General features: G+C 36.4%; 1 pseudogene; it reads right to left on the bottom strand.

Moving 5' to 3' along the window:
* Nucleotides 1-9263: 9263 nt before the first annotated feature.
* On the bottom strand, nt 9264-9938 carry LOC125163585 (AP-3 complex subunit sigma-1-like; annotated as a pseudogene).
* Nucleotides 9939-11128: the final 1190 nt, after the last annotated feature.

The raw sequence follows: 11128 nt of genomic DNA, 5'->3' as shown, positions 1-11128 counted from the left end.
TTCACAGGAAGGACGGACCAAGTTAGGTAAACAGGTAAATTGGGCTATAGACTGATGCGCTGCAGTTGAAGAAGCCCAGAGATGAGATGATTAATAAAAGAAAAGGTGCCTTGTTAACTCTGTGGTTATATCCCCTACCTGTCTCATCCCCTAGGCTAGCTAAGATAAACCAGGGTGGTGCCTCATGTCCTCTGTAAACAACCTTCCTACCGAGTTCCCAGCACCAGGATTTTGTTTTGTATTAACCCAAACCCCTAACCCCGAATATCTTCAAGATCCCCTTTCCCTCACATCTGCAAGTTAATGCTCACAGATTCATTGTCTCTTTGTGCACGTCCATTGCCATGTTTGTAAGCCTTATGATCGTAATAAAAACAGGGCAAGGACCCTTATTCAGGACTCTTGTCTTTTCCCAGACATTAGCCATCTCTCACTTTTCATCCTGCGTCCCGCCATCTTGCTAGACAAGAGAGAACTTTAGACCCAGAGTCTACAACAGTTAAGGCAAACCTAAAAATATTCTGAATCACGGAGGCAAGAATTAGAATGGAAAAGAGGGAACACAAAATATTGCACAAAAAGAATTGATGATTCTGTGAATAGAAGATACAAAGACAGAGAAAACAGTGAAAGTTATCTCACATTTTTGGCCTATATTTCCAGGAAGATGATGGTGACTTTATCCTGGGCATGACAACATAAATTATGAACAGATTATCAATTTTCATACATAGTTTGAAATGGAAGATTTGACATTGAAGAAAGATAAAATAGTCAATTGGGGAAGACTGAGATTCCTTTCAATAATTCAAAGTTCAAGTAACCCTCTGAAAGCTAACCACAAAAAAAAAAAAAAGGAAGCAAAATATTCAATTTGTTCTGTTTACATAAACAACTCTCCTATAAACAGCATGCTCAGTGATAATAACACATCAAAAGAATGAAACTGCCAACAGAGAAATGGATAGAATAAGAAAACAGATTTCAGAGACGCAAAATTCAGCAGCATGGATTCATCACTGCTCAGAAATAAGAAATAATTTGGGGGAATATGAAAAATTTGGCCCCTTGATACTGTTCTCTGCTGGGTGAGATAGGAATAATTTACTAGGCTTCTTCGTGAAACAGATGAGATATCTCTTGAGGCTATCTGCTTCTCTATTCTTTCATACCATGGTCATCAGGCAAGCTTTTGATCAATAATTAATTTTCTTATATAGTTCAAATACTAGGAAGTAAGCTGCTCTAGGTAGAAATGTGATCACTAGAGTAAATTAATATATTGGAAATTTGATTTATTTATCAATCTCTTGTGAGTTTAGTTAACATCAGCTTAATTTTGGGTTGAGACTTTGAAAAATCCAAGTAGTTGAAAAATCCAGTTTGTGGATTTTTAAGGATGAATATTTTATCTTGCATGTTATGAGGGTGTTTATTGAATGCTCAGTCTAGCTATTTAAGCTACTCATACCTAACTGTACATTTTCATTCCTATTTCAACAAATTGTCTGACTTCCCACATATTTCAATGTAGTAATTCTGGATATTAATTTTGCTTAGAATAATTCATGACTTGTAGAACAATAATGACACTAAGATAATGGGCTTTGATAATAGTTTAGAACAGAAAGGTCATATAATCCAGTAACTTACTGTATCTAAGCAAATCTAATTTGGTGATACTTAATGATGAACTTTAATCCATTTTATTTTCCCCTTTTCCTTAGTTTTGCTTTGGAAAATAAGTTAGAAGGTAAGTTATTGAATATAACAAAGTATATGCTTAAATTTTCATTATGAACCTTTTGTTCATAGACATGCATTATGAGTAGTTTAGGAATTTTGTAAAAAATCTTTTAGAATTTTGTCCCAAGTGTTATTTAGATGTTCATTATACAAATTTATCCTTAAAATCTCTACTATATCTTAAGTTCCTTAAAATGTATGGTCTATTTTTGAGTACAACATAAAAATTAACAAAGTGTTTAGTTAGCATAAAACACATAAAGTAATTATTGAATGCTGATGGTCTGAAAACCCTGTGTGTGAAGATTTCTTTGGCTGCAATCATCAGGACATATCCTTGGCTAACTTGAGCAAAATTGGAAAGATGGGGCTAACTCAATTATCCAAAGGAAAAAAGCCATGGAATAAGGAGTTAGAAATAAGTGGAACCAGGGCAGCCCTACAAACCTCAATATATTTGACAGCATATTATAAAGTATGTTAAAATGGAGAAATATTATTAGTTTGCTTTTTATAACCAGTGGTAACACCTTGGAACATTTAATTTTCAGTCACTTAACCCTATTTTTGAAAATTTTGTTCCTCTGTTAATGATATCTATATTTTAAATTCATTTATGTTTTGAATATAATGGTCATAAAAAAACAATATCATGTTAAATATGCACCCTATATGGTCCCCTATTACAAGGTATTTGTGATTTTTAGCTTTTGTGTGTTACAAAGTGAAATAAATGAGGAGCAAATTACTATGCAATAGAAAAAAGCAATACAGCTGTGATAAATGTAGGTTGCCGATAGTGGCAATCAATAGTTTAAAGGAGCCATTTATTAATGTGTAGCAGAAGAAATGTACTGGATTAGGAAAATAAAAACAACAACTTGCCATTTCCCAAATGGATTGTAATGAGATAAAATATCAAAAGTAAAACCTCAATCATCACTATTGTTTCTTAAGTATACAGTTAACCACGGCACATCCATCAAATAAGAATAACTAAAAATTATATGAATAAGGGATAATTATAAAACTAAAAATGTAATAGCAAGTAAAACTATGAAAATTTCCAAAACAACACATGACTTTCTCTATCTCTATTTCTTTTTTCTTTAGAAGTCCAGTTACCTTGGAGTTTACTTAAAGAGACTTATTAGTGGGTATTTCTTTGTGAAATTGTAAATGAGATTGATTACATGATATCTCTTTCGGTTGCTTCATTATTGGTGTATAAAAATGCAACCAATTTCTGTACATCAATTTTATATCCTGCAACTTTGTTAAATTCAGTTCTAGCAGTTTTTTGGTGGAGTCCTTCAGGTTTTCCATATAGAGTATCATGTCATCTACAAAGAGTGAAAGTTTGACTTCTTCTTTGCCAATTTAGATGCCTTTTATTTCATTTTGCTATCTGATTGCTGAGGCTATGTTAAACAATAGTGGTGAGATTGGACATCCCTGTCATGTTCCTGATCTCAGGGGGAAAGCTCTCAGTTTTTCCCCATTGAGGATGATATTAACTGTGGACCTTTCATGTATGGTTTTTATAATGATAAGTTATATTCCTTCAATACTGGCTTTTTTATAATGTTTATTATTGAGAGAGAGAGAGAGAGAGAGAGAGAGAGGAAGTGGAGGGGGCAGAGAGAGAGGCTGACAGAAGATACAAAGTGGGCCCTCTGCTACCAGCAGATGCACAGCTGGAACTCATGAAGTCGATGCTTAATCAACTGAGCCACTCAGGCAAGCCTATCCTCACCTTCTTGGGGGTGTCTATTAAGAAAGGATGCTATATTTTGTCAAATGCTTTTTCTGCATCTATTGACAGGATCAAATGTCCTTATCCTTTCTTCTACTAATGTGACGCATCATGTTCGTTGATTTGTGAATATTGAACCAGCCCTGCAGCCCAGGAACGAATCCTATTTGATCATGGTGAATAATTCTTTTAATATACCATTGAAATTAGATTTGCTAGTATTTTGTTGAGAACTTTTGCATACATGTTCATCAGGGATATTGGCCTGTAGTTCTCCTTTTTAGTAGGATCTTTGTCTAGTTTGGGAATCAAGGTAATACTGGCTTCATAGAATGAGTCTGGAAGCTTTCCTTCCATTTCTGTCTTTTTTTTTTTTTTTTTTTTTTTTTTTGGAAAGGCTTGAGAAGAATAGGTATAAACTCTGCTTTAAATGTCTCATAGAATTTTCCTGGGAAGCCATCTGGCCCATGACTCTTATTTGTTGGGAGATTTTTGATAACCGATTTAATTTCTTTGCTGCTCAAATTTTCTATTTCTTCCTTTTTCAGTTTTGGTAGTATGTGGGTATCTAGGAATTTGTCTATTTCTTCCATATTTTCCAGTTTGTTGGCATATAATTTTTCATAGTATTCTCTAATAATTGTATTTCTGGGGTGTTGGTGCAATCTCTCCTCTTTCATTCATGATTTTATCTATTTGGGTCCTCTCTCTTCTTTTTGAGATGTCTGGCTAGGGGCTTACCAATTTTGTTTATTCTCTAAAAAAATACCCATCTCTTAGATTCATTGATCTCTTCTACTGGGTTTTGGATTCTATATTGTTTATTTCTGCTCTAATCTTTATTATTTCTCTTCTGCTGGCTTTGGGCTTTCTTTGGTGCTGCCTGTCTAGGTCCTTTAGATATGAGGTTAGGTTATGTATTTGGGAACTTTCTTGGTTCTTGAGATATGCCTGAATTGCAATGTATTTTCCTCTTATGACTGCCTTTGCCGTATCCCAAAGGGTTTGGATTGCAAATAAAAGCATTTTCATTTGCTTCCATATATTTTTTTTTAATTTCTTCTTTAATTTCCTGGTTTACCCATTCATTCTTTAGTAGGATAGTCTTTAACCTCCATGTATTTGGGAGCTTTACAAATTTTTTTCTGTAGTTGACTTCAAGTTTCATAGCATTGTGATCTGAAAAAATGAATGGTATGTTCTCAATCCTTTTATATTTGTTGAGGCCTATTTGTGACCCAGTATGTGATCTATTTTGCAGAATGTTCCATGTGCACTTGAGCAGAATGTATGTTCTGCTGCTTTGAGATGAAACGTTCTGAATATATCTGGTAAGTCCATCTGGTCCAATGGGTCATTCAGAGCCATTGTTTCCTTATTGATTTTATGCCTATATGCCCTGTCCATTGATGTAAGTGGAGTATTAAAGTCCACTACAATCATGGTATTATTATCTATACATTTCTTTATGTTTGTGACTAATTGATTTGTATATTTGGGTGTTTCATGTTGGGGGCATAAACATTTATAATTGTTAGCTCTTATTGATGGACAGAACCCTTAATTGATATGATGCCCTTTTTCATCTCTTGTTATAGTCTTTGTTTTAAAATCTAGTTTGTCTGATATAAGTATGGCTACTGGGGCTTTCTTTTGATACCCAGTAGAGTGATAGATGGTTCTCCATCCCCTCACTTTCAATCTGAAGGTGTCCTCAGGCCTAAAATGAGTCGTTTGTAGGCAGCACATAGATGGATCTTGTTTCTTTATCCATTCTGATATCCTATGTCTTTTGATTGGGGCATTCAGTCTACTTACATTCATAGTGATTATTGAAATATATGGATTTAGTGTCACTGTGCTATCTGTGGATTTCATGCTTGTCATGATGTCCCTGGCCCTTTGTAATGCTGGCTGCTTTCCACTCACAGAGTCCCCCTCAGGATTTCCTGCAAGGCTGGCTTAGTGGTCATGAGCTCCTTTAGTTTTGTTTGTCTGGGAAAGCCTTTGTCTCTCCTTCTATTATGAGTGACAGCCTTACTAGATAAAGGATTCTTAGCTGCATATTTTTCCCATTCAGCACATTGAGTATCTCCTGTCACTCCCTTCTTGCCTGCCAAGTTTCAGTGGACAGGTCTGCTACTACCCTTATGTGTCTACCCTTGTAGGTTAAGGCTTGTTTGTCCCCAGCTGCTTTCAGAATTCTCTCTTTATCTTTGTATTTTGCCAGTTTAATTATGATGTGTCATGGGGTTGAGCTGTTATTTTTTGTGTTTGTTTGTTTGTTTGTTTGCTTGTTTGTTTTAATTTTGAAGGGAGTTCTATATGCATCTTAGATTTGGATGCCTATTTCCTTCCCCAGATTAGGGAGATTCTCAGCTATAATTGCACCAAGAACCATAAGATCCCTAGGAATAAACCTAACCAAAGAGGTAAAATTTATGTATGCTGAAAGTTTATGAAAGAAATTGAAGGAGACACAAAGAAATGGAAAAACATTCCATGCTCATGGATTAGGACAAGTATTGTTAAAATGTCGATACTACCCAAAGCAATCTACACATTCAATGCAATCCCAATCAAAATAGCACCAGCATTCTTCACAGACATAGAACAAACAACCCTAAAATTTGTATGGAACCACAGATGACCCCAAAGAGCCAAAATAATGTTGAAAAAGAAATCCAAAGCTGGGGCATCACAATCTTGGACTTACGCCTGTATTACTAAGGTGTATTAATCAAGACAGTATAGTACTGGCACAAAACAAGACACATAGGCCAATGGAATAGAATAGAGAACCAAGACATGGACCAACAAATATATGGTCAACTAACCTTTGACAAAACAGGAAAGAGTATCTAGTGGAAAAAAAGACAGTCCCTTCAGCAAATGGTTCTGGGAGAACTGGACAACCACATGCAGAAAAATAAAACTGGACCACCTTGTTACACCATACACAAAAACAAATTCAAAATGGATGAAAGACCTAAACGTGAGCCAAGAAACCATCAAAATCCTATAGCAGAAAATAGGCAGCAAACTCTTTGACTTCAGCTGCAGCAACTTCTTACTTGACATGTCTCCAAAGGCAAGGGAAACAAAAGCAAAAATAAACTATTGGGACCTCATCAAGATAAAAACCTTCTTCACAGCAAAGGAAACAATCAACAACATTAAAAGGCAACTGATGGAATGGGAAAAGATATTTACAAATGACCTATCAGATAAGGGGATATTATCCAAATCTATAAAGAACTTGTCAAGCTCAACACCCCCAAAACAAATAATCCAGTGAAAAAATGGGTAGAAAACATGAATAGACATTTTTCCAAAGAAGACATCCAGATGGGAAACAGCCACATGAAAAGATGCTCAACATTACTCATCATCAGGGAAATACAAATAAAAACACATTGAGATATCATCTCCCACTGGTCAGAGTGTCTAAAATTAACAACTCAGGCGATAACAGATGTTGGCGAGGATGTAAAGGCAGGGGAACCCTCTTGCACTGTTGGTGGAAATGCAAAATGGTGCACCCACTTTCAAAAATACTGTAGAGGTTCCTTACAAAATTAAAAATAGAATTTCCCTATGACCCAGAAATTGCACTACTAGGAATTTATCCAAAGGACAGAGGAGTGCCGATTCTTAGCGCCACATGTACCCCAATGTTTATAACAGCACTATCAACAATAGCCAAATTATGGAAAGAACCTAAATGTCCATTAACTGATGAATGGATAAAGAAATTGTGGTTTATATACACAATGGAGTACTACGTGGCAATAAGAAAGAATGAAATATGGTCCTTTGTAGCAATGTGGATGGAACTGGAGAGTGTTACACTGAGTGAAATAAGCCATACAGAGAAAGACAGATACCATATGTGTTCACTCTTATGTGGATCCTGAGAAACTTAACACGAACCCATGGGGGAGGGGAAGGAAAAAAAAAGAGGTTAGAGTGGGAGAGAGCAAAAGCATAAGAGATGGGGGGGGTTGATGGGAGGTGGGAGGGAGGGGAGGGTGGGTTATGGGTATTGAGGAGGGCACCTTTTGGGATGAGCACTGTGTGTTGTATGGAAACCAATTTGACAATAAATTTCATATATTAAAAAAATAAATAAATAAATAAATAAATAAATAAATAAATAAATAAAAAAGAAGAGGTGGCATGTATGTGTATACATGCACACGCACACACACACACACAACGGAATACTACTCGGTGATGGAAAAGCTTGAAATCTTTACATTTGCGACAATGTGGATTGAACAGGAGGGTATTATGCTAAGTGAAATAAGTCAGAGAAAGACAGACATCATGTGATTTCACTCACATGTGGAATTTGAGAAAGTTAACAGAAGATCATAGGGAAAGGGAAGGAAAATAAGATACAAACAGAGAGGCAGGCAAACCATAAGAAACTTTTAAATACAGAGAACAAATTGATATATGATGGGGGTGGGGGGCTAGGGGGTGGGAAAAATGTGTGATGGGCATTGAGGAGGGCACTTGTTGGGCTGAGCATTGGGTGTTGTATATAACTGATGAATCATGGGAATCTACTCCTGAAGCCAAGGCTATACTCTATGTTAGCTAACTTGACAATAAATAAATAAATAATAAAAATAATGACCAATAATGACACATTTTTCACAGAAAATACAGGAAGGTAAAAGATCAAAGTCACCCTTTAAAAAACAAAAAGAAACTCACTGAGAGGAGAGGACATAGGTAAAGTTCGAGGACAAACCCCCACAGAGGGGAGAAGTCGGCATACAGATATTGGAAGATGGTTTCCTGCTTTGTTATGCATAGCCACTTCAGGCGGTAGACAGAATCATGACTTAATTATTGTTCTGGTGTGTTGAGGCTCCCTTCAATGGGCATCAGAAATCCAGGACAACAAGATGGGACTACCAAGGCTAGTATCCAGAAAACAGACTGACTACCTAGAATGACCTCAGCAGTGGCCAGAATGGAGTGTGATATATCACCTTTGCACATCTCTCGAAGAGGCAGCTCGTACAAGAAATGGGTGTTTTGATTTACCCAATTACCACTGTTTTCTCCCATGAAATTTGAGTATGTTGATAGTACTGTCTAGATTTGCTATGATATAGAAGGCCCTCCCTAGGCTTCATGCTGAGGCCATGTAGTAAATCAGCCTTTTTCCAAAGCTCTTTTTTCTAAGGTGAACGGTACTTACTATCAATAAAATGGTCCTTTTTAATTGAAAAATAAATTTAAAAAGAGAGACAAAGGTCATAATGTTTTCACGCAATACATACTTGGTTTTTTAAATAACAATTGTAACAAATGACAGAAAGAATTGTGGAATGCTGCTCTTGTGAACCATACAAAAAACAACATTTTGGATTGTTTAAAGGACATAATTTAAAGAAATGTCTCAAACACTTTTTGAAATACTGTAGTAGTCAGTCCATAGAGGCATGCCTTAAGTGGATATGGGAATGTAGTTCAGAAAAGAAAGAGAAATATCACAGGGGTACTACTCAGTTTCTTCAAAATCACTGAGCAAAAAAAGCAACGTTCAGCTTCCATACTGATTTCACACAACTTCTATACAGTATCTGGACTTCAATCCAAGAGCAAAAGTTAAGACTCTCCTCTTCTATTTTTGGTAAACAACTGCATGGTAAACTTAAATGACTTTTCCCCTGGATTTTATCTGGGAGTGGCCTTTTTAATTTTTTATTTTAAATAAAGGGCAGGTTTGGTATCAGCAATATCAATATTTCTTTTTTATACTGATATCAGCAGTGTCAATATTTCTTGGGATCTCAGGAAGATTCATATTTTTTACAGCTGATACAGCACAGGCTAGAGATCCTGCAAAGCCAGCCTCAGATTTCTCCAGTTCATTTTGTGCATGAATTTGTGCAACAATCTCATTCATTTTTGTCTCCAATACCATTCACTCCATCACCATTTCTGCAAGAATATTGTGAACCTTGTCTACATTGTAAATTAAATCCAGTTCACAGACATTTTCAAAATGCTTGGCTAATGTTTCCACAAATACTTTGAGTTCTAAGGACATTATGAAGATTTTCAGGAAGCAGGGATTGGTGGGTTTGGGGGTCAGATCTATATACACATGGTAAGAGATCGATGAATCTTGGGCTTTCTGGGTGATTGAATTGGATTTAAAATGCCAAGTTCACTTTGTGAAGAATCCACATAGAAGACAAAGTATAATGTTGCATAATGTCTATAAATCAGTTTGTTGTCAGATCCTCCAATTAACAATTCTCCTTCTAAGAAATTACATTTTCATCTCTCTTAGATACTAAATAGAATGTCTCCCTGATGACTGGCTGTCTTGTATCTTCTCTGTAGGGCTTGTAGAACTTGGAAAGCCTTGGCTTCCCATGGTGTTGAAGATGAGGGTCGCCAAGATCATGCCTAAGCAGGTCCAACCAGTTGGGCACTGGGGCAGGAGCACCAGCTTTCCCTGGGGTCATCACTGGTGATCCTTGCCCACCCACCCTCCCACATGTGCATATTCTTAAATGGTAGTTTGGTGTTTTTTTTTTTTAATGTTTATTTATTTACTTTGAGAGACAGCGTTCACGTAAGTGAGCAGGGGATGGGCAGAGAAAGAGGGAGAGAGAATCCCAGTCTCCATACTGTGAGCACATAGCCCAACACGGGGCTCAATCCCACCAACTGTCAGATCATGACATGAGCTAAAATCAAAAGTAGCTGGCTTAACTGAATGAGGCACCCACGTACCCCTAAATAGATTTTTAATAGATTGAACATATGACTCTTGATTATTCAAAAAGACATTTAAACTGCCTACATGTTGTTGTGGCAATAACTTATGTAAACAATAAAACAACGGTATCATAGATATGGTTTGGCAGAGATATCTATCTATAGATAGATTTGGATAGAGAGATAGAGATAGAGATAGAGATAGATAGAGATAGAGATAGAGATAGAGAGATATGTTAATAATATTCAGCCCATAGTTAATTTTGGTATCTCATTTCTGGTCTCTTTAATTTCTCTTCATTTTGGTCATACTTTCATCCTTCTTTGCTTGACTGGTAATTTTTGATTGAATGCCAGACACACTAAATTTTACCTTTTTGAGCACCGAATATTTTTACATACCTAAATTATTCTTGAGGTTTCATTTCAACCCAGTTGGGTTACTTGGAAGTAGTTTGAACCTCACATAAGGCCAGAGCAAGTCTTTAGTCTTGGCTAATTTTATTTCACTACTGAGGCAATACCTTTCTTAGTACTCTACTCAATGGCCCAAGATTTATTAACATTTTTACACCTCCATGAAACACAAACTACTCGTTGCTCTATTTGAGCTCTGGAGATTGTTTTCTCTCTAAACATGTATCAGGTGGTTCTTTTCCCAGCCTCAGGTATTTTCCTCAAATGCGTGTGAATTAGTACTCCGCTGCATACTTGAGAGGGATTCTCCACCTATCTCTGAGACTCTTTTCATGTATAGTTTACCTTAGAGTATGCAGCTCTAAAACTCTAGCTGCCTTGATCTGCACACTCTCCTCTTCTCAACTCAGGGTGACATGCAGATCACCCCGAAAGCCTGCTGCGTCCTAACAAACT

The sequence above is a fragment of the Prionailurus viverrinus genome, chromosome A1 (assembly GCF_022837055.1).
Source record: "Prionailurus viverrinus isolate Anna chromosome A1, UM_Priviv_1.0, whole genome shotgun sequence".
Classification (NCBI taxonomy): domain Eukaryota; kingdom Metazoa; phylum Chordata; class Mammalia; order Carnivora; family Felidae; genus Prionailurus; species Prionailurus viverrinus.
The sequence above is the reverse complement of the archived record's forward strand: the minus strand, read 5'-3'. Positions and strand labels throughout refer to the sequence as shown.